The sequence below is a fragment of the Leucoraja erinacea genome, chromosome 26, assembly GCF_028641065.1.
Source record: "Leucoraja erinacea ecotype New England chromosome 26, Leri_hhj_1, whole genome shotgun sequence".
Lineage (NCBI taxonomy): Eukaryota > Metazoa > Chordata > Chondrichthyes > Rajiformes > Rajidae > Leucoraja > Leucoraja erinaceus.
Genome location: NC_073402.1, coordinates 3,554,696 through 3,578,080, shown reverse-complemented (window position 1 = coordinate 3,578,080; position 23,385 = coordinate 3,554,696). Strand labels below are relative to the sequence as shown.

At 45.3% G+C, this 23,385-nt stretch overlaps 1 protein-coding gene and 1 pseudogene across 1 annotated transcript in view; both read right to left on the bottom strand.

Moving 5' to 3' along the window:
* Nucleotides 1-23,385, bottom strand: part of LOC129709602 (glutamate receptor ionotropic, kainate 3-like) — a 593,488-nt gene that overhangs the window by 421,287 nt on the left and 148,816 nt on the right. The gene's annotated exons all lie outside the window — the stretch shown is intronic.
* On the bottom strand, nucleotides 13,545-13,651 carry LOC129709976 (U2 spliceosomal RNA; annotated as a pseudogene).

Below are 23,385 nucleotides of genomic sequence, written 5' to 3'. Positions count from 1 at the left end.
AATGAAGAATCTGAAATCATCAAGGAAGACATGCAGCCTGCGTGGAAGGTCACAGTGAATGGTAAGAAAGAGAAGCTAGAGAGGCAAATGGCAATGCCTGATCTAGGCTAGCTTTTTTTTAAAAATAGGTCTCAGCTACAAAGGCACTGCCATTGAAATATGAGGATCTGGACAGTCACAGAATGATGTCTGTGTCCGATCATCAGGTTATATCTTTGAGAATCTTAAGGGCATGTCAAAGCACGAAAGAAGACATGGCCATCCACTGCAGCCAAGGGAGTTTCCAGCCGTAACGTCTAACAATGTCACTGGAATCCAGCTTCTGCGGCCGTGAGGGTGGGTTGCTCATCAGGTCATAAGGTATTAAGCGATAGGAGCAGAATTAGGCCATTTGGCCCATCAAGTCTACAGTGCCATACAATCAAGGCTGATCTGTCTTTCCCTCCCAACCCAATTCTCCTGCCTTAACTCCTGAACCCCTTTACTAATTAAGAATCTATCTAATTAAGAAGGGTCTGAAGAAGGGTCTCGACCCGAAACGTCACCTATTCCTTCACTCTATAGAAGCTGACTCACCCGCTGAGTTTCTCCAGCATTTTTATCTACCTTTAATTTTTCCAGCATCCGCAGTTCCTTCTTAAACAAGAATCTATTTATCTCTGCTTTTAAAATGTCCATTGACTTGGCCTCCACAGCCTTCTATGGCCGTCTGTGGCAAAGAATTCTACAGATTCACCACCCTCTGACTGAAGAAGGCTCGTGTGCACCAGCCTCTCCTCCACCATCTCTCTCATGCACAGGTTTCTGTGCAAGTATGCACAGCCATGCTTTCATCCTCGACGACAAGCCACCACCATCTTTGAGAGAATATAGTGGAATTTGAATCATTGGCCATTTTGTTAAGTTATTGTTTCATCTCAAGTCATTCCCTGTATCGTATATCTTTTCACTGTGGATGACTTGATTTTAATCATGTATAGTCTTTCCGCTGACTGGATAGCATGCAACAAAAAATGCTTTTCAATGTACCTCAGTACACGTGACAATAATAAACTAAACAAGATAGATGAAAGTAGGAAATGCTTGTTTATCGCAATGTATTAATTCCCTGGTTCAATCTGTCATTTGTACACATAGATATGTTTGGTGGAGATGAAAGCTCTACATAGAGTCACAAAGACATATGGCACTTAAATAGGCCCTTCGTCCCTACCCATCCCTGCTGGCCAATATGCCCCATCTAAGCTAGTCCCATTTGCCTGCATTTTGCTCATATCCCTCTAAATCTTTCCTATCTGGAGGAGGACCCCCCACACAGGTTAAAATCCTGCTGACTACGCCAATTGTAGGAGGGAATTGTGTACTTTATCCGTACCATATATCTGACTTTACTCAGATAGGCACAGACACAAAATAGAACAGCTTACGGATCAGTGATGTGTCTATCATAATGTCGGGTTAATAAATGCCTTAGCAATGCACATTGGGAAACATTGTGAGCAAGCCCAAACTACTTCAAAAAGCTGTAGCAACTACAACATTTTTATATCCTCATGACTCAATGGTTACTTGTGGACATGGGCGGAAATTCCGGGGGAGTGAGGGGGAGCAGGGGGGCACATCCCCCTCATGTTTTAAGAAGTGGGGGACAATCCCCCCCCCCCCCATATATTGTTATCCGGATTTCTAAATTCGGTGAAAAATAATCTAGTAAAAATCTCCGCTTTTCTCGAGACAGCGGGAGTGGGATTGATAATTGAGGGCGCCGATTGGACGAGACAGACAGCGGTCAGCAGGCAATGGGGGACATGATGATTCAGTGCGATGATTGGAGGAAGGAGGTTTTGGTCAGAGGCGGAAGTAGGGGGGGGGGTGAGACTGAGGATAGAGTGCAGTGATTGGAGGAGGAAGACGTCTTGGTGGAGCAAAGATCATAGAGTGGAGCTTGAACCGGCCCCTTCGCGGGGCCTTTCATCACCCGGCCCTGCGCGGTTTAAAATTGGCCTCGTGATCTTCCATCACCCCGGGGTCAAATTGTTGCATTGAGGATCCCGATGTTGAATCCCCCACCGGGTGATGGAAGATCCCGCTGGCCAATTTTAAGCCAATTGAAGTCCCACGATTTGGGGCGGACGAAGCTGCTGTTGCTGGAGTTCGGAGTCAGTCACCAACCAGGTCTGCTCCCAATGTTACTGTCCCACAAACCTACTGTCTCTGCCTCCTCCTTTCTTTTTCCCACCCCCCACCCTCCGATATCAGTCTTGATATTGGAGGGTGGGTCTCAACCCAAAACGTTGCCTATTCCTTCTCTCCATAGATGCTGCCTCACCCGCTGAGTTTCTCCAGCATTTTTGTCTACCTTTGATTTTTCCAGCATCTGCAGTTCTTTCTTAAAAATGATTCCAACGATCCATTTACAGTGTATCGATACATGATAAGGGAATAACGTTTAGTGCAACATAAAGCAAGCAACATGAAAGAGGTAGATAGTCGTTCGGCACACTGCTCTCTGGTTCTGGTCAGAGACTCAGTTGCCTGATAACAACTGGGAAGAAACTGTCCTTGAATCTGGAGCTGTGTGTTTTTACACTTCTATACCTTTTGCCTGATGGGAGAGGGGAGAAGAGGGAGTGGCCAGGGTGCGACTCGTCCTTGATTATGCTGCTTTATTATGGTGCCAGATTTCCAGTGGAACAGAAACAACTTCAAAGATATTTTCAAAGTGTCATTGAGAAAATGTTACACCCTCACTGACTCAATGGAATCACTGTACCATGACTGCTCAAAATAGAGAGGGTTCATCAGGAAGGTAGCGAGCACCTTGAGGATCTACCATGGAAGTGCACAGAGTTTAGTTTAGTCTGGAGCAGGGGTCGGCAACATTGTTCTGTGCAGGGGCTGGGACGCATGTCTGTGAGCGGAAGGTGGGTCTCATCCATCACGTGCACACATGGATCCCGTCCCCACCCCGCCCCAGATGGCAGGCATCACAGACGGCAGACAAAAATGCTGGAGAAACTCAGTGGGTGAGGCAGCCTCATGCAATCCTTGCATGTCACACCCGCTGAGTTTCTCCAACATTTTTGTCTACTTTCGATTTTTCCAGCATCTGCAGCTCTTTCTTAAACATGTTCACAGAAGGTGCAAGGTGCGGCCGTGCTGGTGGCTTTGCGCGGGATGCGGTACAGCCAGAGCTCGGCGGTCGGCGGGCCGGATAATTACGGAAAAAAAATCTGCCTGCGGGCCAGTTGATTTCAGGTGATGGGCCGCATTCTGTGACAATACATCTTCCATTTCCTGATATAGACCAGATACTGTTTTTTGGTGGACCGCCAAAATCATGTTCACTGTTCGGTCCGTCAGTCCCAGCTGTAGTAGAGGTATTTTTAGACTCTACAAATTAATAAATTCATATAGTTATGGCATGGGTGGCTATCCCTTGTTACGGGATGAACCAATAAATCTGGTCTATTCGGGATGGTGATACATGGTTCCTAATACCATGTTGAGTATCACAGGGAACCATGGTTGAGTAGGCCAATCGGGTACTACCAAAATACCAGACGCAGAGTCTTGCTGTATTTTCCTTAATACCCGACTGATGAGGCAGAAAGGAGGGAATGCATAAATAAACAATTTCCCCCAATGCAGCGAAAATGCATCTGTCGCCGCTGCCCCAGGGTCTGGTTCCCACGAAACATAGTTTGATAACTGGTGATTAAGTCTGGATGCGAATAGATCGATATCTGGTGTTCCATACCATGCTGTAATATCAGCAAATACTTTTTTATTCAACATCCATTCGGTGTTTTCATTAAATTTGCGTGACCTGGTGTCTGCCACTGATCCCTGCCAAGGGGAAAAAATTTAGTTTACCTGGTAGGTAAGTAGATGATATCTAAATATGTCTCTGGATACACCATTGCCAAATTGTTTAGCCAGATTGTCACATGATGTCGATTTGTTTCCACCCATGTGGTTGATGTATGTTACCACGGTGGTATTGTCTATCTGTAGTCTAACATGCTGGTGATATATTCCAGAACAGTATGACTTTAGGCCATGGAATGCACCCAACATTTCCAGGTAGTTTATGCCCAGTGTTTGTAATAATGATGCCTCCTGTGCTGTCCATCTACATCCACAGCTGGAGATGCAGTTGGTGGCACCCCAACCAAGTGCACTGGCATCAGTTTGCAGCACCATAGAAGGGTTGCTGATAATGATTGGATTGAAACAAAGCCGGATGTTATCTATCCACCATTTTAGTTCCATTATAGCTTTGATTGGTTGCTTCATTGGTCTGTCAAAATGACCAGCATTAATTTTGAGTGCTCATATTTTTGCTCTCTGTAAATATTGGTGATGTAAAGGTCCGAATTGTGTGGCTGGAAAAGCAGCCACCATTTTGTCAATTACTTTTGCTACCAATCTGATGGACGGTTTACTGATGTCAATGAGGTTATTGCAAGCCTCTATTAAGTCTATAGCCTTTCCCTTTGGCAAAGTCACTGACATGTGAACTGAGTCAATGGTGAACCCCAAATAGTCCATAGTAGTGGAAGGCATTAATTTAGATTTAACTGGATGGATAACAAACCCCAGTTTTTCAAATAACTGTTTTGTGGCTGTTACAGTTTGTTTGGCCGATTCCAAAGTTTTCCCCACAATAAGTATGTCATCTAGATATGCCATGACCATGTGTTTTTGTTTCCAGACCCACGTACCTCCATACCCACCTACCTCCATAGTTACCAGTGGCAGGTTTACTTCTTTTTGTAAATCCTTCGTTGATGTTGAGGCGCCGGTGTCTGGGTTTGTGGTTAGGTTGGTGTTGGGGGTTTGCGTATCTTCCAAAAAGGCCGGCCTGGGCCATGGCCTAAAAAAGACTCATGTTCGGTGTACTGGACATTTAAGCTTTCACCAGTTTGTCTTGTTCTACTGGTGGGTGTGTAAGGGTGCTGTTTATGGCCGTAGTAGGTTTTTGATGAAGTCGCTTTTATGAGCCCCAGGGTTTTTGCCCTCATTGAGTTCCTTGACTTGCTTTGATAGGTTACCTCCAATAGTAGAATTGGTGGTTTTACGTTTCCAGGTTTACACAGACCTGCGAATTTTGGGATTAGAGCAGGTCGGATGGCACTCTTCCTGATGCTGTTTATTTCATATTGTGTGTTGCAAAGCAGTGCCAGTGCATCCTGTTGGTCCTGCGACATGTCCTTCTCATCTACTGTGCGGGTGAAAGCTGTTATTCCCGCTGTTAGGAGCTTTAGTACCTTTTGGAGTTTGGCATCCATGCCTCTAACTCCTGCTCCGATATGTTTCCGTATGCAATTATTTACAACAGGAACATTCAGGGATATACAGTTACCCGGTGCCAAGTGTCTTGCCGTGGTGTCCAATACAGCCTGTTCCTGTAGCTGGTTAAAGAACATATAATCTATACTGGCAGCTAGTTTTTGTTCCAGGTTTTGGCCAGTCTGGTCTGGCTGTATGAAGTTGGACACCATGTCCAGTAGATTTTCACGTTCCTGCACCCCCTGCACACTTGATTTCTCTTCTGCAAACCCCTCTTCAGGATCAGCCCAGAACTGACCCCCAGTACTCCCCTCTGACGAGGGAGATGCACTGTGCAGCCCTACAAGAGGTGCTGCTGTGGGTTTAACATAGAGCCCACAGTGACTCGACTCCATCTCCCGGAGCCTGTCACGTTGGAGCAAGTGCTCCACACACCGCTCCATCCGGCTCCAGCGCTCACGGTCGCTGGCCGCCCGCGGCTGCTCAAAGTCGGACTCATCTGAGTCCACGACTTTGTTGGTTTTTTGTTTTGCCTTACCGCCCGGCCGCGGAGTGGATCTGGCCGGTGCGGAGGCGACATCGGGCACAGCTGTTCCCATTACGGGTGATTCATGTGCCGCTGGCCGCTGCTGGCTGCCCGCTACTCCGCGGTCCTCCCCCACCAGCTTTGTCGCAGCCCTCGTTGTTTTCTTCGACTTGTCCATTGACTCCCCACCTGTAAATCAGTATGGGAACAACACAAAAGACCGCAGAGTATCTCTTACCTGCAGGTTCCGGCTTTTAAAACTGCCGCTGCGGGGGAACATCGTTCCACCCCGCCTGACTGTTTCGCAATGCGTGTAGCGATATGACACGCATGCATCCTGGCGGGGTTCTTCATGTAGTCACTCACGTGACTCCGAAGTAAAATGTGCAAACTCCTCACGGACAGCTCCCAAGGTCCGTATCGAACCAGGGTCTCTGGCACTGTGAGGCAGCATCTTCATCACCTGCACCACTGTGCCGTCAGAGCCACACACAGTAGGAGAGGTGTACAACATCCCTAACAACCTACCCAACCACCCATCAGGCTTTATCTACACCAACGTGGGCGCTATCTGCACCAGTTGGGTGGCACGGTGGCAAAGAGGCAGACTTGCTGCCTCACAACGCCAGAAATTTCCGGTTCGATCCTAACTATGGCTGCTGACTGTACGGAGTTTGTATGTTCTCCCCGTAACCTGCGTGGGTTTTCTCCGGGTACTCCGGTTTCCTCCCGCACTCTGCAGACGTACCGGTTTGTAGACTAATTGGCCGAGGTTTAATTGTAAATTGTCCCTAGTGCGTCAGATAGTGTTGGTGTGCAGGAATCACTGGCTGGCGTGGACTCGGTGGGCCGAAGCATTTGTTTCCGTGCTGTATCTCTAAATGAAACTAAAAATCTGTAGCATGTTGCTCACATTCTCACCAAAAAAATGCAGAACAGGAATGGATACACGCCAGCCCTGGCCCAGGAGAACGGCCAACAGAGATATAGGAGCACCAACAAGGGTTACTTATCCTTCAGTCAATATCATACAAGCAGATAATCTATTGACCTTCATTGTTGCTTGGACCAAACTGCTAACCTTCCCACACTTGAATAGTAACAACCACTCAAAGGGAGGGCTATGATCACCACTATATATATCCAAGTCTTACTGCATTTATTGGTTACTGCTGGTTTGTTCTGCTTTGGAGTGATTACACTCAATCCTCAGTGATTTGATTAATGAGAGTAAAAGTTATTTAACAAAGATAGACAAAAACGCTGGAATAACTCAGCGGACCAGGCAGCATCTATGGAGGGAAGGAATGGGTGACGTTTTGGGTCGAAACCCTTCTTCCGACGTGTAAATTCAGTCTCGACCCGAAACGTTACCCATTTCTTCCCTCCAGAGATGCTGCCTGTCCCATTGAGTTACTCCAGCTTTTTGTCTACCTTCAGTTTAAACCAGCATCTGCAGTTCATCCTTGCACATAAGCTATTGATCAATTCTGAATCTCTTTCTCGCAAGACCCTTCTAATGATGGATATTAGGTCAATAAGCCTCCCACATTCAGTCAATGAGGCTTATATATACCGTAGTGTTTCCACTCAAAACCTTCCTTGAAATTCTTCCAAATTCAAGCCTTTATCACTGATTACAGTTTGTTGGTTAGCTGACATCAGTCACCTTCATGACTATTAAAACTCGCATTAGCTTGCCTCAGATGCAGAATAAACTGCAAGTTTTTGCCATTTTATTAAAACAATGTGATAGATCATTGTTTGTTACACTGCAGTCTCTCAAGACCTTAATAGTCTTTTTCCAGAATAATAATCAATACTACGACAGTGACTGACACCCAGTCAATACCTCACAGAAGGTAACCCTTTCTGATATTTTAATATTCTTTTATTAATGCAGTCAATATCTTTATTGCCTTTTATTTTTTGCAGCCATTCAAAAATTATTAAATCTATTTCCGGGTCAGTCCAAGACATTCAAAACATATGTATTATTTAATTATTTGCCTCTGCAGTGATTCTTTTGCATAATCCATTCTGTGACACAGGTTCATGAAAATAATTTCAAAACTGAATTACAAATGTGCCCTAAAATAAGATACCATTGTCTGAGACCACGATATAATTACAAATCTCATTGCTGTCATGGATTAGGAATATTCCAATTAAACAAACATAATGTCATGCTAATTACTGAATTTAGAAATCGGAGACACCACTGGTAAAATGGATGCCTCGATCGAGTGGATGTGGAAAGGATGTTTATCCAAAAAAAGCCCACCAGGGGTGCCGTCGGCAGTCTGTTCGTATTTTATTTATTTTTGTTATTTTTTAGTGCGTTAAAAGTTTGTTTTAATGTACTTCGGTTTGTTTTATGTGGGGGGAAGGGGGAGGGGATCGGGGGAAAGCTCTTACTTTCCCGGTAATGTGATCAATATTTCGGATCACATTCTCCAGGCTCTGCGGCCTACCATCGCTGGTGCTGGAAGCCTCCTCAGACTGTCGTGAGCCCCACCGTGGGGCGTAAACTTAACATCGGAGCGGATCCCTTGCCTGGGATCGCTCCCACTGCAACCACCACGGAATCAACACCAAGGGCTCGCAGTCTCGGGTGAGGCTGAGTCGGGACCTCGGCGCAGGGGAGCTGACATCACCCCGATGCGGGAGCTTGATCGCCTCGACGCGGAGGATCTGAACACCACCGACTACGGGAGTCAAGATCGTCCTGTCAACGGGGGCTCAAGGCCCACGACCGAGGAAGAACAGAAGAGACAAACTTCATTTCACCTTCCATCACAGTGAGGAATGTGTACGAGTCACCGTGGTGGATGTTCATGTTAATATGTGTTTTTGAGTGATTTGTTGCTTTTTATTGTATGACTGACCTGGCCAATGAAACTCCTCGTATGTTGCAAAACATACTTGACAAATAAAGTGTGATTCTAATTCTGATTCTGATTCTGATTCTGATGTTTGTGGGAGAGTCTAGGACTAGAGGACATAGGCTCAGAATTAAAGGATGTTCCTTGAAGAAGGAGGTGAGGAGGAATTTATTTAGTCAGAGGGTGGTGAATTTGTGAAATTGTTGCCACAGAAGGCTGTGGAGAACAAGTCAATGGATATTTTTAAGGCAGAGATAGATAGATTCTTGATTAGTATGGGTGGCGGGGATTATGGGGAGAAAATAGGAGAATGGGGTCCGGAGGGAGAGCTATGCCATGATTGAATGGTGGAGTAGACTTGATGGGCTAAATGGCCAAATCCTGCTCCTATCATTTATGACCTTGTGGATGCGACCAGCGCTTTGTTCCATGTTAGCTTTGTTAAGCCGCCCCACATTGCTAGTTCTTGGAAGGAATGGGTTTCCATATACAAAATCAAAAATAGATATTATAAATGTTGAAAATGCACAGATCAGTTGTTCAGAGGTAGAGTTGCTGCCTTATAGACCCCCGTTTGATCCTGATTACAGGTGCTGTCTGTATGGAGTTTCTACGTTCTCCCCGTGACCTGCGTGGGTTTTCTCCGGGATCTCCGGTTTCATCCCACATTCAAAATACGTACAGGTCTGTAGGCTAAAGATAGGCACAAAAAGCTTGAGTAACTCAGCGGGTCAGACAGCATCTCTGGAGAAAAGGAATAGGCAACATTTCGGGTCGAGTCCCTTCTTCAGACTGAGAATCAGGAGAAAGCAGTAGGCTAATTGATGTATAATTGTAAATTGTGCCTAGTGTGTGTGGAATAGTGTTAGAATGCAGGGATTGCTGGTCGGCGTGGACTTAGTGGGCTGAAAGATCTGTTTCTGTGCAGTATCTCTAAAGTAAACTAATGGGGCAGCATCTGTGAAGTGATTAACAGAGTTATTTATTCTGGCAATTGGCCTTTTTTATGAGAAAAGTTATTGGCCTGAAATATTAACTTAAAACATACAACTTTGTTCTTGTATGAGCTTCTGCCAGTCTGCCTCTGTGAATTTAGTGGATTAGAATAGAATAGAATAATAGCATAGAATAGAATAGAATAGAATAGTAAGATTAAACGAGAACTTACCAGTTTGAAGTTTGATCTGTATTTTATGAGGAGTTACGATGAGGGATTACGTGAAGAAGCCCGCTTCCACGCATGCGTGTCATACTTCAAAGCAGCGGTGTGAGGTCACAGGAACCTATAATGATCTAACATAGTAAGATTACCAAAGAGATACCAGTTTTTGATATGATCATAAGAGGGTGGGAGCGGAGGGCACGTAATCCCTCATCGTAACTCCTCACAAAATACAGATCAAACTTCAAACTGGTAAGTTCTCGTTTAATCTTACTATTTTACTTCGGAGTCACGTGAGTGACTACGTGAAGATTTCAAAGCTCTGTGACCTCATGCCGTGGAACGAGTCCATGCTTCACAAACTGCCTTGGGTATTGGGAGAGAGCATCATTAGTAATTTTAAACACAATTATACAAAGAGTTGTGTGGTATAACGAAAAAATATATAACATTTTTTAAAAATTTGAGAATCATAGCCCTGTAACCTTTCGGGCAAATTATTTTGTTGAACATAAAATGTTTTCTTAATACAATGATGGCTCCAAAAAATAACTGGTTTATTATAAAACCTGTGGAAAACCCTTTTTTAATGACCATCCTGCCATTCTGAGGATTTGGTCTGTGGGTACCTGTACAATTTTTGCTGCGGATGTTGCTGCAGCCCTGGTGGAATGAGAGTTAAAACATTAGTGTCTATTTCTGCCATTTTTAGGACCTATTTGAGCCACCTTGATATAGTTTGAGTCATGACCCTTTCATGCGGTTTCTTGTAAGAGATAAACAACTCCATTCTCTGACCTCGAATGCTATGTATTGTTAGATGTGTCTTGCTATACAGTCGTTTGCCATATGGGTGTACCATAAATTCAAACACTTGACCCGAGGAACCCGATCTGTTTCCTTTTATTAAATCCTGTATGACAACACCAGTTTCTCGGTGAGATGATCAGGGAGTCCAGGCTCAGTTTGCTTAATGGCTGGACTTGTTGTGCGGTAAAATAACACCATGAGCATAACCATCTTCCTGGACTGTTACTGAAGTGACAACGCTGTTATGAGCTACAGGCTCCTCAGCATGTTGAGAAACGACACCCACGTCCCAGATTTCGGAGTACCTGGTTTTCTTACCAGGGGTGCGTTTCCACCGCGTGCCGCTCCGTTCCTTGTGATAGGTAATTGGAGAGTGCACTTGTGGCACTATTGAAGGCACTGTAGCTCCATCGATTATCCTAATGGAGGCTTGTAAAAATTCCAATACGGCCAGAATGTTCTTGGCCTTTTGGTCGAGATTGTTGTCCAAGCAGTATATGCCCCATTTCTTGATGTGTCCAAGGTACTGCTTCCGTGTTGACAGTCTTAGTGCAGATGAGATGAGATTCATCGTCCTGTCTGACAGTGTAGTGGGTCTGTTAGACTCTACAAATCAATAAATCCATAGTGTTATGGCATGGATGACTGCCTCCAGTCACTGGATAAATCAATAATTTTTTTGGCAATGTTCATAGGGAACATGGTTCTAACACCATCCCCTGTAAGACTGAAATACCATGATTGAGAAGGTCAGTCGGGTACTCTGAAAATTCCAGATGCCGAGTGTGGTTGAATTATCCCTAGTACCCCAATGATGGGTCCGAACGGGGGAAAACCTCACCCTATGGCTTATTTACATAACAATGCCAAGCTGGTTTACGAATTTTAGTACATAATAATGGGGCTAATGATTGCCCCTTATGTAAGCTCTATATTGCCAAAGTTCCTCTATTGAGTCAATGCCTGCCATATAGAAACCCACAACTGACACCAAGTCTATATCAATAATAAGAGCATCCATCTTAAAATGAATATCTAAAACAAATGTGTTTAGGGTTAAAATCAATGATAATCCTGCAACCCTACTCTATCTTATATTTAATAAATATGTTCAATCCCATCTATTGTGTACAATTCTTGTAGCACCATGTGGGTTTTAGATTGTTTGGTTTATGTAAGGACAAAATGCCCTTCTGGTGTATGATGTACTGTGGTTAATGGGATGAGAAAAACCCTATCAGATAACCCTGAATACTGCTGAGATTATATGAATCTGTAGTGATTATATACCATACATAACTGTAGTGTTGCAACCTCCCCTACCCTCGTAGGTCCCTATTTTAACAGAAGAAAACCCCACCCACCTACCTCCCTGGTTACCGGTGGTTTTGTTATTTCCTTGGTTTTTTGAAAATAAGGTTCTGGTTTAATATTTCTTGTTCGGGGTTGTGTGGGAGGTTGAGGCTTCCGCATCTTCCAGGGTGGCCGCCCTGGCCATACCCTAAAACGGATCCTGCAGGTTATATTGATTTCTGACCCTGCTACTGGTATGAGCCACATTTTTTATGGCCTTGCCTGTGGCTGGTATCATGCTCCAAAATAGGCCCTTGCGCTGGCCTTGATGAGCCCCAGTGTCTTGGCTTAGTCCACACACGGTTTTTATTTGCAAATGGTAGCATTTTTGGGGTCCTAGTGCTGGCTGAATGGCCGCCTTCCACGTGTAGTTCAGGTTATATTGCATATTATTAAACAGATCTAGTGCGTCTTGATGGTCTTTGGTTACCTACGTTTAGTCCAGGGTGCTGGTGTGTGCTATGATGCCTTCCGTCAATCCCTTGAAGGTTCTCTGGATCTTGAGGTCCTGGTTCCTGATGTTCGTCCATATGCTGCCAAATGCATTGGTTTACACTGGGCACCTGTAATGCCTCACCGTTGCCAGGTGGCAGATGTCTGGCCAGTGTTTGTAAATTTTTCTTGTTGGCGTTTGTGGCCAGACATATAGTAATACTATTGCCATCCTGGATCCAAGTCTACCCATGTTTGACTTGGCTAAAGTAATCGGCCACCATGTCCAGCAGAGTCCCTGCTGTGTTAGGATCATGGGACGCTGTATTACCAGGCTCTGGCCCATCAGGGTCCTGCCTACTCTTTTTTATAGAGTTAGAGATCTCTAGGGTCCCGCACGGGGTACCCATGTGGGGCTAAACTGCTGCCCACTTGTCTTTTGTTCTGCGGACCCCTCTTGCAGGTCAGCCCAGAACTGACCCACAGTGCTCCCCTCTGATGGGGTAAAAGCATTGTGCAGCCCTCAAAGAGGTACTGCTGTGGTTTTATCACGTTGGAGCAAGGCTCCATACACCGCTTCTTCCCGCTCCAGCCCTCTCGGGCACTGGTTGCCGGCGGTTTTATGCAAAGTCGGACCCTTCCGAGTCCACTACCTTGTTTGATTTGTGTCTAGCCTACCGCTCGGTCACATGGATCTGGCCGGTGCGGGGCCGACATCGGGCACAGCTGATCCCACTACGGTTGATCCAAGTGCCGCTGGCTGCTGCTGGCTGCCCGCTGTTCCACGGTCCTCCTTCTCCAGTTTTGTCCTTCCTTCCGTGAAGTGGATATGGCCGGTGTGGAGGATAACTGGCACAGCTGCTTCCATCTATTCCTTTAACCTGACTTCAACGCTCTCAGCACTCCTGGCTGCTCCTTTATCTTAGACCCCTGGGACCCACCCCCGTACTGACGGTACTGGTCCCTTATGGTCGTTGCAGCCGGTCAACCCCACTCTAATGCCCTCAATTCTGGGCACTCCTACTTATATGGTCCTTAGATAAGGGACATACAAGACATTAAAACTGATGATAACAGCTACTATAGTTTTTATATATATATATAGTCCCTAGATAAGGGGTGTATCAGATATTAAACTGATAAGAACAGATACTACACTTGATCTTAGCCAAAAAGCCGAGAAGCGATTATTGTAACTAAAACCCCGCTGGGACCGATCCTGGTACTCACATACTGGTCCCTTGTAGTAGATTGCAGCCAGTCAACTGCAAAGTCCTTTGCTGCCGAGAAATGCACTTTCTCACCATGCTGGAGCGAAGTTGGGCACAGGTGTTTTTCCCCCTCCGGGAATCGATGTGCCCATGCTGCTCCTGCCGTTGCCAGCTCCTCACGAAGTGCCAGCTGCCACTGCTGCTGTCTGTGCTACTGCAACTGCCGGCTGCCACTGCTGCTGCCGCTGCCGCTGCTGCTGCTACTGCCGCTCCTCCGCGGTTCTCCCGCCGGCCTTCTGCACCTTACATGGACCTGGTCCATGTCTGCACCTAGAAAGGTAAGTTGAAGGAAACGCAGGGTCTCTTACCTGCTGTTCCCGACTTTCCTTCTCCCGCCGGTGACCGTCGTTCCCTGTGTCGGGTTCGAGCCGCTTGGACCGACCCCGGTGTTCACGGGCCTGGTCCTTCGCGGCAGTTCCGCAGCCGGTAACCCCGGCTGTTCCTATAGATCCCCTGGACCCTGGTGCTTACCTTGTGAACAAGGTTTTCAGCCCGAACGTCCCGTTCCGACTCCATAAGTGCCGCTGCACTCGCTGAGCGTTTCGAGCCCCGGTACCGCTGGTCCGTGCTGTCTGTCCCGCAGCCTCTGTGCTGGCTGCTAGCGACTGGTCCCAAGCCAGTCTCGTTTGAGACTGGCATAGGGACCTTTTTTACTTTGCTTCCCGCCCGGCCGAGAGGTGAATTTTGCCGGTGCGGGAGCAAAGTCGGGCTCAGGTTGTCCCCCTCCAGGGAAACTCGTGCTGTTGCTGCTGCTGGCTGCTCGCCCTCCACGGGTCTCCCCACCAGCTTTCCGCAGCCTCCTAAAAGTAAGTAGTAAAAAGGAACGCAGAGTCTCTTACCTGCTGTTCCCGACTTTCAAATCTCCCGCTTGGGGAACGCCGTTCCCCCTGTGTGACTCGTTGCAATGCGTGTAGCGATATGACACGCATGCGTGGAAGCGGGCTTCTTCACGTAGTCACTCACGTGACTCCGAAGTAAAATAGAATCTTTATTTGCCATGCGACCAGGGTTGGTGGTATTTTGGTTCGGTACATGATGGTACACTGCTTTAGTTACATTAACACTAATAACAACACAGATCACAGTAATAAAGTGCATCCATACCACATCACAAATCACAAATCTCACCAACAATACGTAGTGCAAAAGAACAGACAAAGACCATAGACAAGACACTGTATACATCAAAAGTCCTTAGTATTGTCTGTTATTGGAGGGTATTGAGTGTTCTTATTGCTGAGGGGAAGAAACTGACGATTAGTACAGGCATTAGGGGTTATGGGAAGAAGGCAGGAGAATGAGGTTCAGAAGGTAAGGTAGATCAGCCATGATTGAATGGCAGAGTAGACTTGATGAGCCGAATGGCCTAATTCTTGTCACATAACTAGATTAGTTTAGTTTATTATTGTCATGCGTACTGAGGTAAAATTAAAAACTTTTTTTTACATGCTATCCAGTCAGCAGAAAGACCAGATGATTACAATTGAGCAGTCCACAGGGTACAGTTACTGGATAAAGTGTGTAATATTTAGTGCAAGCTACAGTAAGTCATATTAAGGCGAGCCCGAGGGTCTCCAATGATGTAGATGGTATCTCAGGACTGTTCTCTAGTTGGTGATAGTAAGGTTCAGTTGTCTGAAAACAGTTGTGAAGAAACTGTCCCTGAATCTGGAGGTGGGCGTTTTCACACTTATATTCCTCTTTAGTTTTAGTTTTAGAGATACAGTGCAGAAACAGGCCCTTCGGCCCACCGGGTCCGCGCCAACTGGCGATCCCCGCACATTTATCCTACACCCACTATGGCCAATTCTTACATTTACCAAGCCAATTAACCTACAAACCTGCACGTCTTTGGAGTGTGGGAGGAAACCAAAGATCTCGGAGAAAACCCACGCATGCCACGGGGAGAACGTACAAACTCCGTACCGGCAGCACCCGTAGTCGGGACAATAATAATAATAAAAATATATTTTATTGTCATTGCACATAAGTGCAACGAGATTTGGTATGCAGCTTCCATCCGATGTCATAACTTAAATAACGAATAAAATTTAGATTTAGATACCCTGAGAACATGGTTGTAAAAGAACATTACAAGAGTAAAATAGTCAAAAAAGTCAACACAGACTAAAATGCAGATGTGTCTGTGCGACGTGACCATCCGAGGGAGACAGTCCATGGGGATGGGGGGCATTCAGCAGGGCCAGTTCAGAGCCACTATAGCTCTGGGAATGAAGCTGTTCCTGAGTCTGGAGGTGCGGGCGTAGAAGGCCTTGTAACGTCTGCCGGAGGGAAGTAGTTCGAACAGTCCATTTTCATGATGTGAGGAGTCTTTATGTATGCTGACGGCCTTCCTGAGGCACCGTGTGTGGTAGATGCCCTCCAAGGCTGGTAGTCTCCCAATAATCTTCTGCGCTCTGTGGACGACGCGCTGAAGAGCTCTCCTCTCCGCCTCCGTGCAGCTGAGATACCACACAGAGATGCCATATGCTCTCTGTGGTGCAGCGGTGGAAGGTTGTCAGCAGCTGTTGGGGCAGACCAGTCTTTTTTAATGTTCTCAGGACGAACAGTCGTTGCTGTGCCTTCTTGACCAGCGCAGGGATCGAACCCTGGTCTTCGGCGCTGCATTCGCTGTAAGGCAGCAACTCTACTGCTGCGCCACCTCTTGCGTGATGGGGGAGGGGAGAAGAGGGAGTAACCGGTGAGACTGGTCCTTGATTATGCTGCTGGCCGTGTAAATTTGGTTTCCCCCAATAGCATCACCAGAAACAAAGAGAAGATGATTCAGTTGCTTGATACTAGCTGTACCCACCTACATGCTTCAATATCCTTCCTCATCTGAGCAACAGCCACTCGCTCCATCTGTGTTTGTGTCATATTTGAAATGCTAGTTCCTGAAAAAGATTGTCCTCCATAAGGTTTTACAATTAAAATTTTTGTTGAGCTAAATCCTGTTGGCTAGTAATGAAATACACAAAGTGTTGAGCAGGTAAGGTGGGATCTGTGGGGGATATCTTATGGAGGATCTTATAGAGGTGTACAAAATCATGAGAGGAATAGATCGGGTAGATGCACAGTCTCTTGCCCAGAGTAGGTGATTTGATGACCAGACATAGGTTCAAGGTGAAAGGGAAAAGATTTAATAGGAATCCGAGGGGTAACATTTTCACATAAAGGGTGGCGGTTGTATGGAACAAGCTGCCAGAGGAGGTAGTTGAGGCTGGGACTATATCAACGTTTAAGAAACAGTTAGACAGGTACATGGATAGGACAGGTTTGGAGGGATATGGACCAAGCGCTGGCAGGTGGGGCATGTTGGCTGGTGTGGGCAAGTTGGGCCAAGGGGCCTGTTTCCACACTTATTCACTGTAATACTCTATGACATGGATAGGTGATGTTTCGGGTTGAGATCCTTCTTCAGACTGATTGTTATAGGGGGGCGAAAGCTGAAAGAGAGGATATGATGAGAATGTCTTGTGCATTGCATTAGCATGGCACAATGGTGCAGCTGGCAGACTTGCTGCCTCAGAGCGCCATAGACCCGGGTTTGATCCTGACCTCTGGCACTGCGTGTGTGGAGTTTATACATACTCCTTGTGGTCACATAGGTTTTCTCCAGGTACTCCAGTTTCCTCCCACATCCTAAAGATGTGCAGGTTTGTGTAGGTTAATTGCCCTGTGTGAATTGTCATGAGTATGTAAGGAGTGGATGCAAAACAGATGCGAAAGTGATCAAAGTCGGCATTGACTTGTAGGGCTGAAGGGCTTGTTTCCATGTTGTATCTCTAAACTATGGATACAATAAAACTTATGACTGGCTCTGAGCAATTTTATATCTCCTTTTTCACAGGATCTGCCTTCTTACCCTGCATTTAATCATTTGCTATCTTTTTCACTACTCTTTTTTCTGTTTCATCAGAACGATATATTATAATAATTGCAAATCATTTATTGTTTATCATAGCTCTACCCTTGCCAGAACCGTCATCCACCTCAGTGCCAGTTTAGAGATACAGTGCGCAAACAGGCCCTTCGGCCCACCGATCCACACCGACCAGCAATCCCCGCACATTAACATTACCCTACCCACACTAGGGACAATTCACATTTATACCAAGCCAATTAACCTACAAACCTGCACGTCCTTGGAGTGTGGGAGGAAACCGAAGACCTCGGAGTAAACCCACGCGGTCATGGGGTGAACATACAAACTCCATACAGACAGGATTGAAGCCGGGTTTCTGTCGCTGGAAGGCAGCAACTCTAACACTGTGCCACCTTGCTGTTCTTAGCCATCCTTCACCAGCACCCATGCTTGTGACACCATTGCTGTTGATATTCCTGATAGCCCATGATCCACGGGCCGCGCGGCCAGAAGGCTTCCCGACGGGCCGCGACTGTGGGCTGGGAATGCGGGCGGAGGCCTTTATCGAGGCGCCACTGTCTCCATTCCTCCCGGATTGCTGCGTAGAAGCCCAGGTCGGGGTCTGACCGGGGCCTCACAGTTGAAACCTGGGTGGGACGGAGGCCACTGACGGGACCCACGGCTGGGGCCTGGGTCGGCACCATAAAGGCGTCAAGTGAGGCGTCGACAGCGGTGAGTCCTTAGCGGTGGTGAAGCCTTGTGTCAGCAGCGATACCTCGCTGGTTAACCCGTGGTCAACAGTCGATGAGATCATGGCGGACTGCCATGAGGTGGGAGGGGAAGAACAATGAGGACCCGGCGTGGGGTAGGTGCCTGCTATTAGTATACATTGTGTATGCAAGCAAAGAATCTCAACATGCCTAGTCACATGTGACAATCAAGAATTCCCTCCTATCCCAATATCTGTGCTTCTGGATAATTATTCATGGAGTTTTCAAGGGAGCGCAAGTCCAATTTGATCAAACCATTCTATTTCTAACATCGATGTCATTAATTTCCTCTCCACAAAAATAGTTTTATTTGGAGAGTCATAGAGTTATACCGTGATACAGTGTGGAAACAGGCCCTTCGGCCCAACTCGCCCACACAAGCCAACACTAGTCTGAGATGCCTGCGTTTGGTCCCTATCCCACCAATCCAGTCCTATCCATGTATTCCTCCTATCCTGTACCTTTTTCTTAAACTATGGGATAGTCCCTGCCTCAACTACCTCCTCTGGCAGCTTGTTCCATGCGCCCACCACCATTTGTGTGAAAAAGTTACTATTAAATCTTTTCCCCTTCACCTTGAACCTATGTCCTCTGGTCCACGATTCCGCTACTCTGGGGAAGAGACTCTGTGCATCTACCCAATCTATTCCTCTCATTATTTGTATACCTCTATAAGATCACTGCTCATCCTCCTGCGCTACATGGAATAGAGACCCTGCTTATTCAACCTCTCCCTGTAGCTCAGACCCTCTAGTCCTGGCAACATCCTCGTAAATCTTTTCTGTACCCTTGCAAGTTTGACAATATCTTTCCTATAACATGGTGCCCAGAACTGAACACAATATTCTAAACATAGTCTCACCAACGTCATATACAACTGCAACATGACATCCCAACTTCTATACTCAATACTCTGACTGATGAAGGTCAAAGTGCCAAAAACCTTTTTGACCACGTTATCTATCTGTGATTTGACTTTCAAGGAACCATGCACCTGTACTCCTAGATCCCTCTGCTCTACGACACTACCCAGAGGTTTACCATTCACTGTGTAGGTTGTGCCCTTGTTCGACGTTCCAAAATGCATCACCTCACATTTCTCTGTATTAAATTCCATCAACCATTCCTCCGCCAATCGATCCAGATCCTGCTGCAATCTTTCACAACCATCTTCACTGTCTGCAAAACCACTAACGTTTGTATCATCAGCAAACTTGCTAATCTTGTCCTGTATTTTCTCAACCAAATCATTGATTTAGATGTCAAACAATAACGGGCCCAGCACCGAACCCTGAGGCCCACCACTAGTCACAGGCCTTCAGTCTGAGAAGCTACCTTCCACAATCACTCTGTACTTCCTTCCATGGAGCCAATTTGCTATCTCCCCTTGGTACCCATATGTTCTAACCTTCCAGAGCAGTCTACCATGCAGAACCTTGCCGAACGCCTTATTGAAGTCCATGTACACAACATCTACAGCTCTGCCCATATAATTCTTTTTGGTCATGTTTTCAAAAAAATCAATCAGATTTGTGAGACATTACTGTGCAAAGTACTTATAGTCTCCTCAATTTATAGTCTCTTAATCTACAAAGTATAACCATATAACCATATAACCATATAACAATTATAGCACGGAAACAGGCCATCTCGACCCTTCTAGTCCGTACCGAACACGTATTCTCCCCTAGTCACATATACCTGTGCTCAGACCATAACCCTCCATTCCTTTCCCGTCCATATAACCATCCAATTTATTTTTAAATGATAAAAATGAACCTGCCTCCACCACCTTCACTGGAAGCTCATTCCACACAGCCTACTCTCTGAGTAAAGAAGTTCCCCCTCATGTTACCCCTAAACTTCAGTCCCTTAATTCTCAAGTCATGTCCCCTTGTTTGAATCTTCCCTACTCTCAGTGGGAAAAGCTTATCCACGTCAACTCTGTCTATCCCTCTCATCATTTTAAAAACCTCTATCAAGTCCCCCCTTAACCTTCTGCGCTCCGAAGAATAAAACCCTAACTTGTTCAACCTTTCTCTGTAACTTAGTTGCTGAAACCCAGGCAACATTCTAGTAAATCTCCACTGTACTCTCTCTATTTTGTTGACATCCTTCCTATAATTAGGCGACCAAAATTGTACACCATACTCCAGAATTGGTCTCACCAATGCCTTGTACAATTTTAACATTACATCACAACTTCTATACTCAATGCTCTGATTTATAAAGGCCAGCACACCAAAAGCTTTCTTTACCACCCTATCTACATGAGATTCCACTTTCCTGTTCACCTGCATTCTTCAATTCCCTACCATTTACCATGTACGTCCTATTTTGATTTGTCCTGCCAAGATGTAGCACCTCACACTTATCAGCATTAAACTCCATCTGCCATCTTTCAGCCCACTCTTCCAAGTTGCATAAATCTCTATGTAGACTTTGAAAATCTACTTCATTATCCACAACCCCACCTATCTTAGTATCATCTGCATACTTACTAATCCAATTTATCACACTATCATCCAGATCATTGATATACATGACAAACAACAGTGGACCCAACACAGATCCCTGTGGCACCCCACCAGTCACTGGCCTCCAACCTGACAAACAACCGTCCACCATTACTCTCTGGCATCTCCCATTCAGCCTCTGTTGAATCCATCTTGCTACTCCACCATTAATACCCAACAATTGAACTTTCTTAAGAAACCTTCCATGAGGAACCTTGTCAAAGGCCTTACTGAAGTCCATATATACAACATCCACTGCTTTACCCTCATCAATTTCCCGAGTAACCTCTTCAAAAAATTCAAGAAGTTTAGTCAAACATGACCTTCCAGGCACAAATCCATGTTGACTGTTCCTAATCAGACCCTGTTTATCCAGATGCTTAAATATATTTATCTCTAAGTATCCTTTCCATTAATTTTCCCACCACTGACGTCGAACTAACAGGTCTACAATTGCTAGGCTTACTCTTAGACCCCTTTTTAAACAATGGAACAACAAGCGCAGTACACCAATCCTCCGGGACTATTCCTGTTTTTAATGACATTTGAAATATTTCTGTCATAGCCCCTGCTATTTCTACACTAACTGCCCTCAATGTCCTAGGGAATATCCTGTCCGGACCTGGAAACTTATCCACTTTTATATTTCTCAAAAGTGTCAGTACTTCCTCTTCTTTGAATCTCATAGTTTCCATAGCTACTCTACTTGTTTCCTTTACCTCACATAATTCAATATCCTTCTCCTTGGTGAATACCGAAGAAAATAAATTGTTCAATATCTCCCCCATCTCTTTTGGCTCTGCAGATAGCTGTCCACTCTGACTCTCTAATGGACCAATTGTATCCCTCGTTATCCTTTTGCTATTAATATAGCTGTAGAAACCCTTTGGATTTACTTTCACCTTACTTGCCAAAGCAACCTCATATCTTCTTTTAGCTTTTCTAATTTATTTCTTAAGATTCTTTTTACATTATTTATACTCCTCAAGCACCTCATTTACTCCATGCTACCTATAATTATTGTAGATCTCTCTCTTTTTCCAAACCAAGTGTCCAATTTCCCTTGAAAACCATGGCTCTTTCCCATTTTTACTATTTCCTTTCAACTGAACAGGGACATAAAGATTCTGTACTCTTCAAATGTCACCTTTAAATGACTTCCATTTCTCTTCCACATCTTTCCCATAAGACAAACTGTCCCAATTTACTCCTTTTAAATCCTTTCGCATCTCCTCAAAGTTAGCCTTTCTCCAATCAAAAACTCAACCCTAAGTCCAGTTCTGACCCTCTCCATAATTATATTGAAACTAATGGTATTGTGATCACTGGTCCCGAACTGTTCCCCAACGCATACCTCTGCCACCTGACCCATCTCATTTCCTAACAGGAGGTCCAGCACTGCCCCTTCTCTAGTAGGTACTTCTATGTATTGCTGCAAAAAAACTATCCTGCACACATTTTACAAACTCCAACCCATCCAGCCCATTTACAGAATGTGTTTCCCAGTCTATTTGTGGAAAATTGAAATCTCCCACAATCACTACCTTGTGCTTACCTACTAATATCTGCAATCTCCTTACATATTTGCTCTTCCAATTCTCGCTCATATAACTGTCCGCGGTCTATAATACACCCCTACAAGTGTTGCTACCCCTTTCCCATTTCTCAGTTGAAGGTCACAATATAAATCCTGGCTAAAACAGAGCAGAAATAACTCCAAAATTTAGGTAAGGATTCATGCATTGTTAGGCCATTTTGGTCAAGTCTGTGTTTCTGCAGATATAAGACATGCTGCTGAATGGTGCCAGTAAGTCTAGGTCCCAGATCAGTGTTGCAGATATGAAATGTATGAGTATCTCTTCAATTGACAGAATGAATGAGATTTCTGCAGAGGACCTCCAAAGAAGTGTAAAATGCATGAAGTTGATTGTAAATATGGTAAATAATGTTGCTAGACTGTTACCCTGCTGTTTGTTGATTGGCTAAAGTGTTAAGCCCTGGCAGGTTTGTTTGAATTCCAGGGTAAATGTTACATTGTTCAAGTTAAGTTAGCTTCTTCCAGAATCTTCTCCTGAAACAATGTATGGGAGACTATGTTATTGGTTTGGGGAGCTGTCTATAATGTGCTGATGTAATTAATATGTTTGATTGGATTGTAAAGAGACCACCACTATGTAGTTCGGCCCCTCAAGGTTCATGGACATATAAAAAGTGTCTCCATCTTAAATCGGTGTCGATCTTCTGGAAGTGCACTTGGGACTGCGTGACCTTTTGGAGTGTTTCTGCTTGTAAGAGGCTGAAGGGCTTGGCCAGGCAGAGGCAAGGATCGAACCCGCGGTGGTTTAGGTATCGTATAGGGTAATGTGTTATGCCATCCAAAAATAATATGCTTGACGCAGTGGTTTTTGACAGAGCTAGACTGGGGTGTAAGCGTGAGAAGAGCGTATTTACAACACAACTGTCAAAGCTTTTTCTTGAGACACTCCGGGTCGTCCGGTGA